This window comes from Pan paniscus, chromosome 2, assembly GCF_029289425.2.
Source record: "Pan paniscus chromosome 2, NHGRI_mPanPan1-v2.0_pri, whole genome shotgun sequence".
Lineage (NCBI taxonomy): Eukaryota > Metazoa > Chordata > Mammalia > Primates > Hominidae > Pan > Pan paniscus.
In genome coordinates, this window is record NC_085926.1 from 55,158,559 (window position 1) to 55,174,202 (window position 15,644).

General features: G+C 38.7%; 1 long non-coding RNA gene across 1 annotated transcript; it reads left to right on the forward strand.

Moving 5' to 3' along the window:
• The first annotated feature begins 4,471 nt into the window (after positions 1-4,471).
• On the forward strand, positions 4,472-15,391 carry LOC130541406 (uncharacterized). Its single transcript, XR_008955457.1, has 3 exons — positions 4,472-4,716; positions 12,787-12,896; positions 15,165-15,391. It is a non-coding gene; the product is annotated as an uncharacterized LOC130541406 (long non-coding RNA).
• The last annotated feature ends 253 nt before the right edge of the window (positions 15,392-15,644 follow it).

The window sequence follows — 15,644 nt, forward strand, 5'->3', positions numbered from 1 at the left end:
AACTGCATACTCTGCATTGAAGGCTCTGAGACTAGAAAAAGAACCCACTGATGCCCAAGCAATCATGTGGCTGGGCTCTCCAAGACTGGAACAACCTTGAAATCTTATTTGCTTTAGGGTCATGATCAAGGACAGGCAGAACTTGAGAGTCTCTCTCAAACAAATGGGCCAGCAAGGTTCCTGGCAAATAGGTGTTCCATACCCCATAAAACCACATGGTTTTTTGGTCTCCAAGGAGCATGACTTGCGCAAATACAATCAGTGAGCCAAAAGTAATAATAGAGGAATAGAGTTCTTTTACTCCTGTATTTTGACAACAAGAAAGAAAATGTAGATCCTTGTAATACTTACTTCAATCTTATTGTCTTATACCTTCCCTAAACCCTGAAGTTACACTGGAACCACCCCAGCCCCCAACACATACACTCACACACACAGCACGCACTCGCAAAACACACACATGCATGTATACCCAACATACACACCCTACATGCACACATTTGCATGCCCTTGCTGTGTTCTGAAGATGGCACTTTGCTTTCCCCCCTCCTTTTTCACTTGATGTTTTATTGTGGAGATTGACCTAGTTTTTCCCACCCTCTATGTCAGATTCAGTCATCCTGCCGATGGTGGCTAAGAGATAGAAATGGAGGCGGTACCCATAGGATTCTCTCTACTAGGCTAGGGGAAAAGATGAGCCTGGGAATACTCCTCAATCCATTTATCCTATTGCATGAGTATTATTACAGGCAGGTGAGAAATCTGCCTGCTTAAAGACAGAATTTTCTGATCCCTTGGAGAAAAGAAAATTAAAACTGTTCTTCTTCTTTCCATTAGACTGTGAGCTCCACAGTAGGTGGCCCTGGGCCCTGTGATCTGCACCTCACTAGGACTTAAACCTTGCCTCATACTTAGCACAAAATCTCCTAGAAGGAATTATTTATTGGGTAGTTACTATGTACAGCTAAGTAATTTATATGTATTAATTAAATTTTGCTTCAATCCATATCATTGCAGAGTATAAGTTCTAACATAATACTAAGAGCACTCTTAAATAGTTACCTAGTTCTTACCAAGCACTGTTCTGAGTTAACAAATATTACCTCATTTGATCCTCACAGAAGCACCATGAGGCAGATCCCATTATTATCCCTGATTTACAGTGGGACAAGCCCAGAGAGGCTCTGTTGCTTGGCACGTTTGCAGCCTGTAAGTGATGGGAGCTTGCGGGGATCCAATCCAGCTCACAGTCCCTGGCCTCAGCTAATGTTAGCCTGTCTCTCATGGTATTGTGTGTCAGAACACATTCCTTGGATCTAGACATTTTGACCTGACATTTGACTCTGCATTTCTAGCTATATGAGCTGGAGCCACTTACTTAACTCATTCAAACCTTAGTTTCCTCAACTTGGCCGGGTGTGGTGGCTCACGCCTGTAATCCCAGCACTCTGAGAGGCCAAGGTGAGTGGATTGCTTGAGGTCAGGAGTTCAAGACCTGCCTGGCCAACATGGTGAAACCCCATCTCTTGACTAAAATACAAAAATTAGCTGGGTGTGGTGGCACGTGCCTGAAGTCTCAGCTACTTGGGAGGCTGAGGCACGAGAATAGCTTGAACCCAGGAGGTGGAGGTTGCAGTGAGCCTAGATTGTGCCACTGCACTCCAACCTGGGTGACAGAGCAAGACTCCATCTCAAAAACAAAACAAAACAAAAAACAAACAAACAAAAAAACACCAAACCTTTGTTTCTTCAACGGGACAAGAAGCTAATTGTGATTCTAAATTCAAACGTTGCTGTGATGACTAAGTTAATACATCTTTCTAGAATAATCCCTGGCATGAATTAAATCTTCATGAATATAGCTATTACTATTATCACCTTTTTGCAGATGAGAAAACAGGACCAGAGAGGTTAGTTCACTTGCCCGAGGTCACACAGCTCATCAGTGGTAGATATAAAGTGGAAATCCAGGTTGGTCTGTCTTTTCTCCTGTGGACGAGAGGCAGTCTAACACACCTTGTCACTATATTTTTCTTGAGCTCCAGACTGAAAGCACAGTAAACTTTTTTTCATAGTTCATTTCTTGTAAGCAACTACCACTCCTGGGTAGATCCAGCTCCCGAGGACACTGGACAATCAAGGAAGTGTATTTCCAAATCTGCAAATCATCAACACAATTAAATCTAAATGTCACATTACATCCTGTCTGATATTTGGTCTTCCCTAAACAGACATAAAACTAAAATCTTTTTGGACTGCTTTGCCATTTTCCAAAGCATTTCCCAGACTCTTTCTTCTATCCTGCCTTCAAAGTCCTGCATTAGCCCCTCTCCCTCAAGGGCAGCTTGGCATGGGCTGTGGTTCAACACATGTGGTCTTCAGTCTACTTTTGCGAGACAGGTTTCCTTAGGCATTCTCTGCAACATATAAAGCTCCAGAGGGCTGAAACTCAAGTGCAGGAAGCCAAGGCTCTGAGGGGCACGTGCAGCTCATGAAGTAGGTGGCTGATGCGAGCAAAGGTATGTCCACCGTGCCTCACAAACTCCAGATTGCACAACTAGGAACTGGAAGGAGATAAACTGAGCCCAAATGAAAGGAGCCCTTTATTGAATTTAGTGGAGTAAATTAATCTAATCTTACCTCCCCTAAAAGTGAGATGGATTAAATTCTCAATTGCTTCAAATTAATCTCTAAATTGCTGCAAGAACATATTTTATAAATAAGAAATTCATGGTGCATTACACAGAAAGCAAGAGATGTTAAAAAAATCAAACTGGCATTTTTGTATATCTTTGATGTTTTTGTTGATGTCTGTCTTAATCTGCTGCTATAACAGAATACATGAGACTGGGTAATTTATAAAGAAAATAAATGTACTCGGCTCATGGTTCTGGAGGCTGAGAAGTCCAAGATCAAGGGGCCTTATCTGATGAGGGACTTCTTGCTGTGTCATCCCATGGCAGATGGGCAAAGAGAGGGTGAGAGAGAAGGGGCCAAACTCATCCTTTGATCAGGAGCTGACTCCCACAATAATTAACCCACTCCCATGAAAACGACATTAATTTATTCACAAAGGCAGAGCCCTCATGACCTAATCACCTCTTAGTGGTCTCACCTCTCAGCACTGTTACATTAGGGATTAAATTTCCAACACATGAATTTTGGGGGACACATTCAAACCATAGTAATATCAGAAAAAATGGCCATAGTTTCCAACAAAGTTATCTGACATTATTTTGGTAAAAGTTTTCTGGCTCAGAGAATTGTTTTTTCCATTGAGTAAAATTTCAGTGACACTCTATTTGCATAAAATTATTCATAAATACCATCTATCAATTAAAATGAAAAATACTGTTGTTACTAGATTAGAGTATTTGATTTTGATAAGACATGTAATGTATACACTGTCTAGAGGCTAGAAATATATCTATGTGATTTCTGCACTCAGAAATCAGGGCCATAATAAAGAAGATCACCTTGGCAAGCTCCACAGTATGGTTTTTATTAGTATTTCGTATGTTTGTGGTATAGAAGGAAAATACATCTATGCCTACAAATCGAATCTCATTGACCTAAAATATTGCTTGCTTATTAAAAAGTCCAAATTAAAACAAAACAAATTGAATTTACAGGCAATTTTCTCAGTCATAGATCGATTCTGCCTTATTTTTCTTAGTTGATGTGTGTTTTAACAAACCATTTAAAATTCCTAACACTATTAAGATGTCTTTTTACGTGCCTGTGACATTACCTGGAAGAATTCAGCTACATGAACATGAAGCTCTAATATTTTATAATTCAAGAATCCAAAAACAATTTTTTTCCTAAAAACAACCAAAAAGGGCATATTTTAAGAATAAATAAATAAAAATATCAGTGCATCATTGGGATATTTTATGTTAAAGCTAGCCATGGCAGATCTTTCTGTGATGTTAATAATTGGTTTCTGATATATCTTTTGTGTGTGTGTGTTTTTTTTTAACTCATTTTCTTGTATCTAAAATAAACTTATTTAAGACACAAATGTCCTGCTTAAGCTTAGGCACTTTGGGTGTTTTGAGTCAAACGTTGCATTATCAAATATTATTTCTCTACATCTCTGATAGTTCAATATATTTTTAAAATTACCTTCCTTGTCTCAGAGAGAAAACTCTTTCTCCTTACATTCCAACAATTGTTCTGTGAAAGCTCAGTGTTCACTGGAGACAGGATAAGGGTTTCTGATAGATCGACCTGGCTTGTACCCAGCAGTGCAGGCTCTTGCCTGTCTGCTGGGACCTAGGGCCGGTAGAGCTGTAACTGCACAGAGAAGACTGCCTGCTTCTTATAGGTTGGTTTTCGCTGTCTGGAAGAGTTTAGCGCTGCTCTGCATCTTCTGCCTCACCTGAAATCCTACGTGTATCCTATGCCGTTCCTATGAAACCAGTTTAGAACACCAAACATACCACCCACAGTTTAACCCTTTTTGGCACTCTTAGAAGCCCAAGCACAGAGTTCAGAGAAATGTGAGCACCTGTATGAAGAGAAGATGGGTACAAAGGAATGAGTGGGGGTTCCTCTTCACCATCCCTAAAACTGTGGCAGTATTTAGCAGCATCATTGATGAGGCTGGTCTCAGAACTGTGCAAACATCTGCCCTGCCTGGCCTCTCAATGAAAAAGCTTCTACCTCTTAACAGGTATTTCCACCAACTCGCTGGCCACCTCCCTGTTACAGGTTAGTAAACTGATCAAGCCTTTTATTTGAAAACATGAGGAGACACCTCCTTAGTTAAATAATAAAGAAAAGTCAAGATACCAAACACATGCCGAGGAATGAAATAGCTACATCAGCATAACAGATTCTGAGGCAGCATTAGATTCTTTCTGGGCATGTACACAGTTTCAATTGAGTGTTCATTTTCCCTGCGACTCAATTTTCCATCCTGAGTTAAATGTCTAAAGGTAGAAGACAGACAAAGATGATTTCCCAAGATTGCTTCCAGCTTCTAGATCTTGGTGCCTAGAGTTTAAATTATTTTGTTCTTAAAGTGGAACAGCTTATTTCTAAAACATTAAATGTATGATACAGCAGAAGAGTTAATAGTCCTTGAATTTATTACCTCCTTCCCCCTTTCAAGAAATATCTGACATTCTCTTCCAGAGCAGGGGTAATAACCTCATTCCTCTCAGGGTCCACAGTGCTAGGCTTAAAGTAGGGGTCTAGCATATTCGGAACTGACTTGAAATCACACATTTGGATCACTTAATAGTTAAGTTCCTACAAACGTTAGGCATCCAAAGAGGGCCGAGGATACATCTTCGAAACAGATTATTTTTAAACGATGTGGATCTATGCATCCTGATGCAGATAGATCTCCAAGAGATCTTGAGGAAAAGAAAGTGTGGAACAATACTTTCTTCATATGATTCAGATTATGTTGTTTAAAAGAGAAGCAACCCCAAACTACGTGTTTCTTTAGGTCTGTATCTCTGGATGCAGATGTATTAGAAAAACAGCAACAAAAGGAATGCTATCCAACGCACTGACGGCAGCCTCTAGGAGAGGATGGACTTGGAACTTCATCCGACCTTTGTATTTTTAACAACCAAAACTTATTAATTCAGGACTTGCGTTCCTAAAAGTAAGCAAAACGAAAAAAGTAGGTATAACAAATTTCTTATCACCAAGAGAATTCAGAAAAAATCAGCAGATAGGTCAATGTTGCATAGTTTATGAAAGCAAGGTGGAAATGCATAAAATCAGAGTGCCGTGGAAAGGATAATGTTGGGGCATTTTTCAAATGCATCTTGTTCGAATGTACTCTGAAAGGTGGTATAAATTAGCAGAAAGTCACCCTAATGCACAGCAAATGCAAAGGCAGAGAGGCATTTGAAGGAGTCACTTATTTTAAAAACAAATCTTAAAGGAACAAGTTTAAGCATAGAAGTTAACATAGATGTATAATTACATTGAAAAATAATTTTCATTTTTGAAATACATTTCCTTTTTGGAATTTAACAAACAGGTGAAAGAGATTTAGACTATAAAAGGAAAATTCAATTTAAGTTTTAAAAAGTTTGATGTTAATGGTTTTTGTGGGGATTTGAAAATTATCTAAAGATTTTGATGAAAATCTCTCCACATGAATATTTAACAAAACATCTACAAAGAGAAATTTTATGTTGGTTGAAAATGGAATTTTTCCACCTACTCTATCAATATCTTTTTTCTTTATGATTTTGTTTAATTAGTATATTATTTTATTGTGAAACATTTCATGGCCAGTACAGAAAATCAGAAAGTACAAAAAGCAAAAAGGAAAAAATGAAAATATTCATAATTTAACCAGAAATATCTATGTTGGATTATGTCTTTGGCTAACCCTCTTATGCATATATGTATTCATATTAAAAATGATATTTTTCAAAAACAATGTTAACTTAATGGAACATTTTTCATGCTATTGATTATTAAATATTTTAAAACTTGGGGACAAGAAGGCATCTTGTTCATCAAAGTTTTCTAGTTGAAAATTCACTCAATAAAAATCATTTGTAATCTCAAATCACTCACTTCATTTGATCCTCCCAAAATCTGGTGAGGGAGGAGGTACAGGCACAATTGCAGGGAATGGAGCCAGAACTGTTAACATTCCTGGTGAGACAGCAAAGTCAGAGAGTGTCCATGAACTCCCCAAGTTCATACTCAGCTGGTGAGTAAAGGAGACGGGACCTGAACCCGGGCCTCCTAATAATAAATCCCAAATCCCACCTTCTGGACTATCACACTCACATGGCTTTCTCCCTTGTACCACTCAGGATTCTGCTCAAATGGAACCTCCTCAAAACCCCTTTCCTTTCTCATCTTGTTCCTTGCTGTCTCTGTGAGGACCATGACACTAAGTTGGTTTCCACCTGTAGGCTAGCACCAAGCACAGCATCCAGTATATAGTAAATGCTCAACAAAGGTTTGCTGATTGAACACCACACCATGGTGCCACTGGATCTCAACATGACCACAGTTTGGAGAGTTGTCAAAAGAGATGATGAACATAGGCTCTGACAAGCTAGCATATCTGTTTAGGTTAATCTGAGTAAACAGACTGAATCAATGTACTGGTTGGATTAAATTAAGTTCATTATTTTCATATCTGGGGAAAATCAATAAAACAAAAGAAGATTATGAGAAGCAGATAAAACAACCATTATTGAACTAAAAACAAACCCCAAAATAACAGCAGTTGATTTTTTTTTAAAAAGTCTGTTTAGTGAAGAAGCAAAAAATTAATCAATACTTTTATACTATCTAAATAACCAGATGATAGGATAACCAGACTCTTGTCACTTCCTAATCAGCTATTTCTATGTGTATGATAGAAAATATTGGAGTACATCTTTGCAGTTTGTTTATTATTAGTTACTGTCCTTTATAAGAATGGACCAATAGGAAAGCCCCCTAGTGGCCAGTTACCGATTACATCGCTTTTTGGTTGGCACATTGAAATTTTTTAACTAAAAACAGTCCTGTACACGGCTGCATTTCTGTTTAAGCACTGTTTGTCAAAAGCACTTTTTTTAAGAAACCAGCTTTTCTCACAAATGTCTAAAAGTTCTACATTTGAAACATTTAGTCTCTAAGAATTCTTTGTCTTTCTCATGTTTACAAGCATAAGTAGTTCCTATATAAAGCTAAAGGAGGGCAAAAACTGTATTTCTCTATCTTCTTGACTACTTGGTCTATTTTAAACTTTTTCTTTTTTCTAACTATTTTCCCCAGTAATATTCACCCAAAGAAATGTGCAGTCACAGTATATTACTACACATTTCATACTGAAATGTCTTTATTAATTATAAAGTTAGTCTCCAACTTAAGTTAGTCTCACTAGAATAGTAGTATAGTTTTAAGTTGATACATTTGAAAATAATTTATTTGAATAACTTCATTTTCAAAAATACATATATAATTTGAATACTGTTGGGGTAAATGTGATGTCACCAGGAATTATAATACTGAAAGAAGTTAGTTCTCAAATCTTAAAAACAAAGCAACAAAATCTCAACTTACAGTTTTTGAAAATATAAGATATTTTTATTTTGAAAAATAATGTCAAACTGTATATATTTTAAATATATTTAATATTTATTCTAAAACCCATTTTCTTAAAAGTGAAATGTAATATCTGAAGCCTTTCCTGTAATGATAATTATTGCTATCTGCATTGAGCGGAAACATTTTAATGATCCTTTTAAAGGATGCAGTAAAAACAAAACATGCAACCTTCAACCGATTCCACCTTTGTATAAAGTAACTCTTCTTTCGAGATTCACATTTCATCTGCAGACTGATACGATGCCATGGCATTTCAGGAAATGTAAATGCAAACGAAAGACAGTGATGAAAAATGAACGACTGATGGGTTTTATTTTGTTATTCTAGTACTCTTCCTCCAGTTTATGCAGTTTATTTTCACTAAGCCTTGTTATCTCTTTTTGTGTATTGTATTCCTTTCAATAAATGAGTGGCTTTGATCGTTTTTCAAAAATGAAAACACATATAGGCCATGTGTACTCATATTTTTCTGAACCTGTACAGAACTATGCAAAACAAAAAAGAACACATCTTTCTCTTTCCAAAACATGGCTGTGTTTCATTGCTAAATTTTTATACATCGTAATTTCTAGAGACCTCTTCTTAAATTGTCATTAGTGGAAGGTCATTCTGGCCATGTGAATTATTGTGAGATTTTTCATATACATAAAAAATAGAAAAAGGCTTCCCATTCAGGTATTTCAGTCGCTTTCCTAGTTTTGGTTGATATGATATACTTAACATTGGAGCCATTTAGAGATCACTTGTGACTCAGTTAAGGCAAGAATGAAAAACATTTCTTCAAAAGTTTCTTGAACTCAATTAAATGGTATCCCTACCTCCCCCTTCTCCCCTTGCCCTTTTGTAGGAGATGGCATGTTACTATGAAATATTACTGCCTTGCTTGGGCAACTTTATTTTGGGCTTTAGTTGTGGAGGAAGTGGAAAATTTTAAACATTTTAACCAAATGGATTAAAGAGATCATCTCTGTGCTTCCTTTGCGTGGGGTAAAAGGTCAGCTCTCACGCACTTCCAATCTCCTACTTTCCCCCAGCCAGTTGGCAATCCCCATGCCATGCTGCATGTATGGACAACAAGTCTTGAGGTCTTTTCTGTTAGAACATATAATCGCCCCGAGTTAGAAGTGGAAAATGGAAGCCTCTGATCATATGCTCATAAAAGGCAATTTCAGTGTCAGAACACTGGACTGAATAAATATAGAAAGGATTTATTATGAAGTTCTGTAGTGATGTTGGCACCAGCAGCAAACTGCTGGGCAACATTCTATAGCCAAAATCCAGGAACAAGCACAAACATTGAACCACTGTGTTCTTAGTGACAATAAGGAGAGTGGCTTTATGATTGGCTGGCATGGCCACAAAAGACACATGCTGGCATGTTTCAGGACATAAATGATAGACCTGCTGCTGGGAGTTTATAATTATTTAATCAAACCCAGACTGCAGGACCTGGAGACACATTGTTGTCCTCCCAAGAGTGGAAAAAGGACAGAACTAAAACACTGACAGGCTCCAGGGGGACGTGGAGGGGTCTGGGAGTGTGGAGGTGTGTGCTTTCCCTGGCCAGCCAGAGACCAGCACAGGCCCAATAAAGGGTCACTTCCCTTGGGCTACCTCTCCCTTGCAGCCAGGGCTGGTAGGAGGTGAGTTACCAATCATCCTCTTGATGTGCTGATGGAAGTGGAATTAATTATGTTTCCTTTCATGGAATGAAACTTATGTCCTGCTCTGAACAGGACACCACTCATTTGATCCAACTCTTTCACACACACACACACACACACACACACACACACACACACACACACTCTTACAAAGGACTCCTGCCAGCCTCTTGCATTGTGTGTGCGTAGTTTTAAATCCTTGAAGACTAAAAAGCTCCACCCATTCAACCTTCATCACTGCATTTGGAAAGTAAGATGATGGACATGCTGTGGTCATGAAACATCCTGTGGCACTGGCTGTTTAGAGACAAGGGTCTGGGATGCAACTGGACTTTGTGCTTCAAATCAGCCTGTAATTCCATCCCAGACTGATGGAAAAAGAAAGTTGGGGATGGGGATGGGATTGAGGCTTTCACAAGCAATGACAGTGCGTTTTGGTGGAAAGAGAAAAAATTACTAAATTAAATTAGCATTACATTTCATTCCTAGCCCCTAATAGATTTGGAAATTTAAATAGCGTAGTCTCTTGAATTCGGTTGTTTCATGTAAACTTTAAGTTTCTATTTTAATGCCCCAAGAAATAGTGCATGAACTGATGATGTCATGAGGGCGTGGATTTTTAAAAGGGATATTAAGTTAAAGCAAACTGGCATCAGAGAAAATGAATTCAATATCATCTTCATGTAACTAATCAAAGTATCAATTCTTTTATTTCTCTTTCTGTACAGAAATGCTTTAAAGAGTGGATACTACCAGCCAAGCAAACAGGAATTCCTCCCTATTTCTTTCTCTTTGCAATCCTATGTGTAATCTTCACACTTGGGATACCATAAAACATTTACAATTATCCAAATTGATATTTTTTCTCTAAATATGATTTTTTTTCATTAAGTAGCTATGAAAATTGTACAAGTGGCACATGGATACATTTTCATTGTAAATAAAATGGTGAAAGAAGTGAGAGCCCCCTCATTGCCCCCACTTTGTGGTTCTACTCCCTAACCCCAGAGGTAGCCATCATAATAGATTGGGTGTGTAGATTTCTTTCCCCCATATGTTCGTTCTTTGAAAGGAACAAATTTCAAAAACAAAGTATGGAAAATATTTAACCTTCTGCCACGATTATTAGGTTTGATGTTTAAGAGGGAAAAATGCCCAAACACATAAAAGTGGAAAATCCCCAAACAATTTGGTAAGATATGCATTGCAGATTTCTTCATTCTGAGAAGTCCTCCAAAGGTTTGACAGACATACTTTTGAACATATGTAAAGACATCTCCACTTTTAGAAAATAAACTAAAAATGAGGTCGATTTTTTAAAAAATACAAAATCTTTTATCGGTTTCCAAAGGGGGGAAAAAGAATCAGAAGGAAAAAAATTAAACCATATTTCAACTACTCATGTATTATGTTCAACCAGTTTTGTCTTTTTTTTTTTTTTTTTGTCTGCAGTGCACTGGCATAATTCTCAAACAGCTTCAGGAGTTTGGGGATTTTAAACACAGTCTCTTGCCATGATATAAATGCACATTTAAAAAATTGTTGTTTGTTTTTAGCTGGCATTTTAACAGAATAATAATCTTCTTTTATTCCTTCTTTATATACCTTCAGTAATGCTAAAATAGTTTATGTAGAATCTATAATTAAACAAAGATGTGGGCTTACTTTATAGGTTGCAGTCAACATTCTAATTTTGTTTTATAAATGAATTAAGAGGAATTTAAGCTAGCAGAAGAGGTTGAGATGATGGTAATGAACAGTCTGCTTAAGTATAAAATGATCAAGCAAACACAGTAACGAAATTATCCAGAGCATCTTGAATCTTCCCTTTCATGCCCTATGAAGTTCCATGGGAATTTCCGTGCTCATGTTGCAAGCACCTCCCCTGACTAATAACTTATTGTTTACAGTTGCTAGCCTGTGCTGAATTTCTGTAAGGGCATTAATTATCAAGAATGCCATTTTCTATTGCCTGTCTGAGTAAGCTCAGAAATAGGACGACATTTTAAATACACCTTTAGGCTATACTCTGTCTTCGCATGATGCTAAATTCAGAGAACAAAAGACAAACCAAACTAAAAAACCACCAAGCCATTTCCTTGGCACCACATAGTCAACTAACCCAGCCAAAGTATTGAAGCCTCACGTTTTATTTGTTGTGTTTTTTTTTTAAATGAGATCCAGAGAGAGAGAGAGAGAGAGAAGAGAGAGAACTCTGTAGCAAGAAGACACATGGTAATTCTACTTGAGAGGGTGCTGTGGGTGAAATGAAATACTCAGTCCTTGACCTTGAAGAATACACAGCCTGGTACAGAAGACTAGATAAACTGCATAAGATGAAAACATAATTCTGACCACAGTCAACAGAATGAGAGTCATACAGTAAAGTTCTAAAGAAACTTCATGGAAAGAACTATTTCTATGTTGTGTGTGTGTGTGTGTGTGTGTGTGTGTGTGTGTGTGTGTTGTGCTGTCTGTCCATCTTTAACAGGAAAATGGAATTGAGTGATAGTTCAGTGATTTTCAACTCAGCCATTTTTCTTCTTTTAAAGAAAGGTTTCTCTAAATATTAACAGCTTCATTAAATGCATTCCCTCAATAAGCATTTCTTCAACAATTGTAATGTTCCAGCAATATACTGGTGAGAGAGTTAACAATAATCAATAGGACAGGGACAGTTTGAAGGACATTTGATAGAAAAGGAATCTGAGGCCCAGTAGAACATGTTCTGAGAATAATAATTTTAATCTGGAAATCTTCCTATGCATTGTCAGTGTTGAAGGGGAGTTTGGAAATAACAGGGCAGTACAGGGATGCAGAGGGCTCACTCATCAGGTTTGGGAGGCAGAAGGTAACAGAGGGGGACACTCAAACGTGGCAGTAAGTGCAGGAACTCTTACAGGTGGACAGGAGTTATCAAGGGAAGGGATGAGAGGAGGAGCCAAGCTGGGGCACATTTAGAGGAATTCCAATACTCACATCAATGGGAAATAATGTTTGACCAGTGTTATTGTTTTGTTTGCTTGCACAGTGTAAGTCGTACTTCTTTGTCCTTTTCTGGAAATCACGAATGTGAATGTCATTTGCAGCATGCATTCGTGTAGTGGATGGAAGTTCTCCACGGACCAGGCTTTCTTCAAGGTAAATCGCTGCTATAACTCCAGGATAGACAACCACATCTGGCTCTGAATGGGTGTCAGTAAATATAAATGTGGAAGTTTATCCACTGAGTACAGTCAAAATGTGATTCCCTTTAGTTTGAATTCATTGTTGCTAAGTTTACTGAAGTAAAGGGAAAGAATTCTCTAGAATTTTCTATTCTGGTACCACACGAAGTAATTAAAACCCCTACTTGAGGGGAATGTCTGTTTTTGGCCTTGATCATGTCATGTTGCCTAAAAGGAGTTTGGCTTCAGGACGAATTTCAGAGGCCACAGGCCAGTGAGTGTATCCAGTCCCGTTGGTGGCCCTGCCTTGGGTGGGTGAATACACCTGTGGAGCTATCAGTGGGTTCCTTAATATCACCGGGCTTTTCCTCAAATGGAGAGAGACTTGTTGGAAAAGATAAGAAATGTTTTTGTAAAATTCTCCTAAATGTGGCTTCTTTCTTTATTAGAAATATAGTAGTTTCATTTCAAAGGAGAAAACTTTGTTGCCTATTCTTCAATGTTGAAGAGCTGAGGTGGCATTTATGGGTTCTATATCAATATTATAAAGTTAAACATGAACACTGATCATCTTCTTTTAGCTGTAACCAACCAGTGCAGCTAATTGGCTGAACTAGACTTTGCACTGAGTTTCCTTTAAGTTAAAGGAGAGCTGGGTGAATCTTCCCAATAGAAGAACATCTCAGATTTCTCCCCAAACTCTTACCTGCCTCACTGCTGGAGGCTTTTAAAAGAACAGACAAAAATTTCAACTTTTACAGCACGAACTTCCTTTAGGGCTTCCAGTAAGACTGCTGTGCAATACCAGCCATAAAGGAGAGGGGGGAGGAAATTGGAAAATAAAGGCTAAGAAACTAGATAGGGGATGGCAAGTAAATATCAACTCTGAATGATTAATGGTTGCTGCTAGGAGCACCGGGTTGGAAGGATCAGAAAGTTACATCTGGGGTCATTGGAAAGACCACCATGATTGATGATCATTGTCTGCCTTAGCTACAGAGCGGGATATAGGCCCGGATGCAATGACTTGCCGTCACCAATAGTTGATAACATCCCTCTGACTCACGCGTCCTGTGAGTCTACATAGGCAAAATTTTCATTTAGAAATAATAGATACTTTTTCAAAGATATAAGGATATAAAAGATTGCAGATTATAGAAAATTAGTGGCCTAGACCAAGCTCTTTCTTTAAGACTGCAGAGTCTACTGGGGAGGCCAATAACGCACATAACTAAATAGACTAGAAGACCAAATATAGGGGTCCAAAAGTGACTAATTCTCAGTAGGTTTGGATGTGGTTTGTCCCTGCCAAAACTCATGTTGAAATTTAATCACCAATGTAGTGCTGTTGGGAGGTGGTACCTTTAAGAGGTGATTAGGTTTCTTTGTTTTGGTTTGTTTTTTGTTTTTTGTTTTTTTGAGACGGAGTCTCTGTCTGTCTCTAGGCTGGAGTGCAGTGGTGCGATCTCAGCCCACTGCAACCTCTGCCTCCTGGGTTCAGGCGATTCTCCGGCCTCAGCCTCCCATGTAGCTGGGACTACAGGTGCAAGCCACCACGCCTGGCTAATTTTTGTATTTTTAGTAGAGACAGGGTTTCACCCTGTTGGCCAGGACAGTCTTGATCTCTTGACCTCGTGATCCACCCACCTCAGCCTCCCAAAGTACTGGAATTACAGGCATGAACCACCAAGCCTAGCTGGTGATTAGGTTTTTAAGATGGATTTCTTGAGAGGCTGCATTAGTTTTACTGGGAATGGATTCGTTCTCATGAGAGACAGAGCTTCTCCTTTCTTCTGCTTTCTGCCATGAGTTGAAGCAGCTTGACGCCCTCACCAGATGGAATGCCAGATCTTGAACTTCCCAACCTCCACAACCATGAATTAAATAAGCCTCTTTTCTTTAGAAATTACACAGTCTTACTTTGTGTAAGTCTTATTCTGTTATAGTAACAAAAATAGACTAAGGTGGCATAGGGAAAATGTTCTGGAAAGGAGGGAATCAGAACTTGGCTTTAAAGGTAGAACAGTGGTCCAAAAGGCACAAGGGACAGAATTCCCTGCAGCAGGAACCCAGATGAGCAAAGGCCCTGAGATGGAGAAGGTCATGGGACATTTGGAGTCCTGGATTTGCTGAAGCAGCAGAAGAAAATAGTGAGTCTTAGAGGGAGGACGGAGGTGGAAGAGGGAGCTGCAAACATAGCCAGGACGTTAAGAACTACAAGAATTTGAATTTTATTCTCTAGGCAATGGGGAGCCACGGAAATCTTTGAAGCAGAGGAGTGTCCTATTCAGAACTCTTCTATTACATGATTATTGTGCAGCAGGGTGGAAGCTGGATTAACAGGAGAAACACTGGAGACAAGGAAATTCAATTTAAAGTCTACTGCAAGAGGTAAGGAGGGCTTGACCAAGGTCAGGGTCAGGGGCTCTAGAAAGAGGAGGTTGGGCACATGCCCCTGTGGGAGGGGAAGCTGGGGCAGCAGTGGCAGCCATCTCTTGTGTTCCAGGCCAGCAAGGTCTCTCTCTCAGTCCCAGACCCACACTGTTCTTCAGTAGGGGGCAGGAGGGCAAGAGATCTTGCTCTGGGGGAATAGGTCAGCAGGCTTCTGTTCTGAGAAAAATATGCCGACCTTTATCTTTTTCCTAGCGCCTTGACACCAACATGACCCTGACCGACATTTTCCTTTTTCGTCATGGCTGTACTTTTCCATTTAAATAAGATG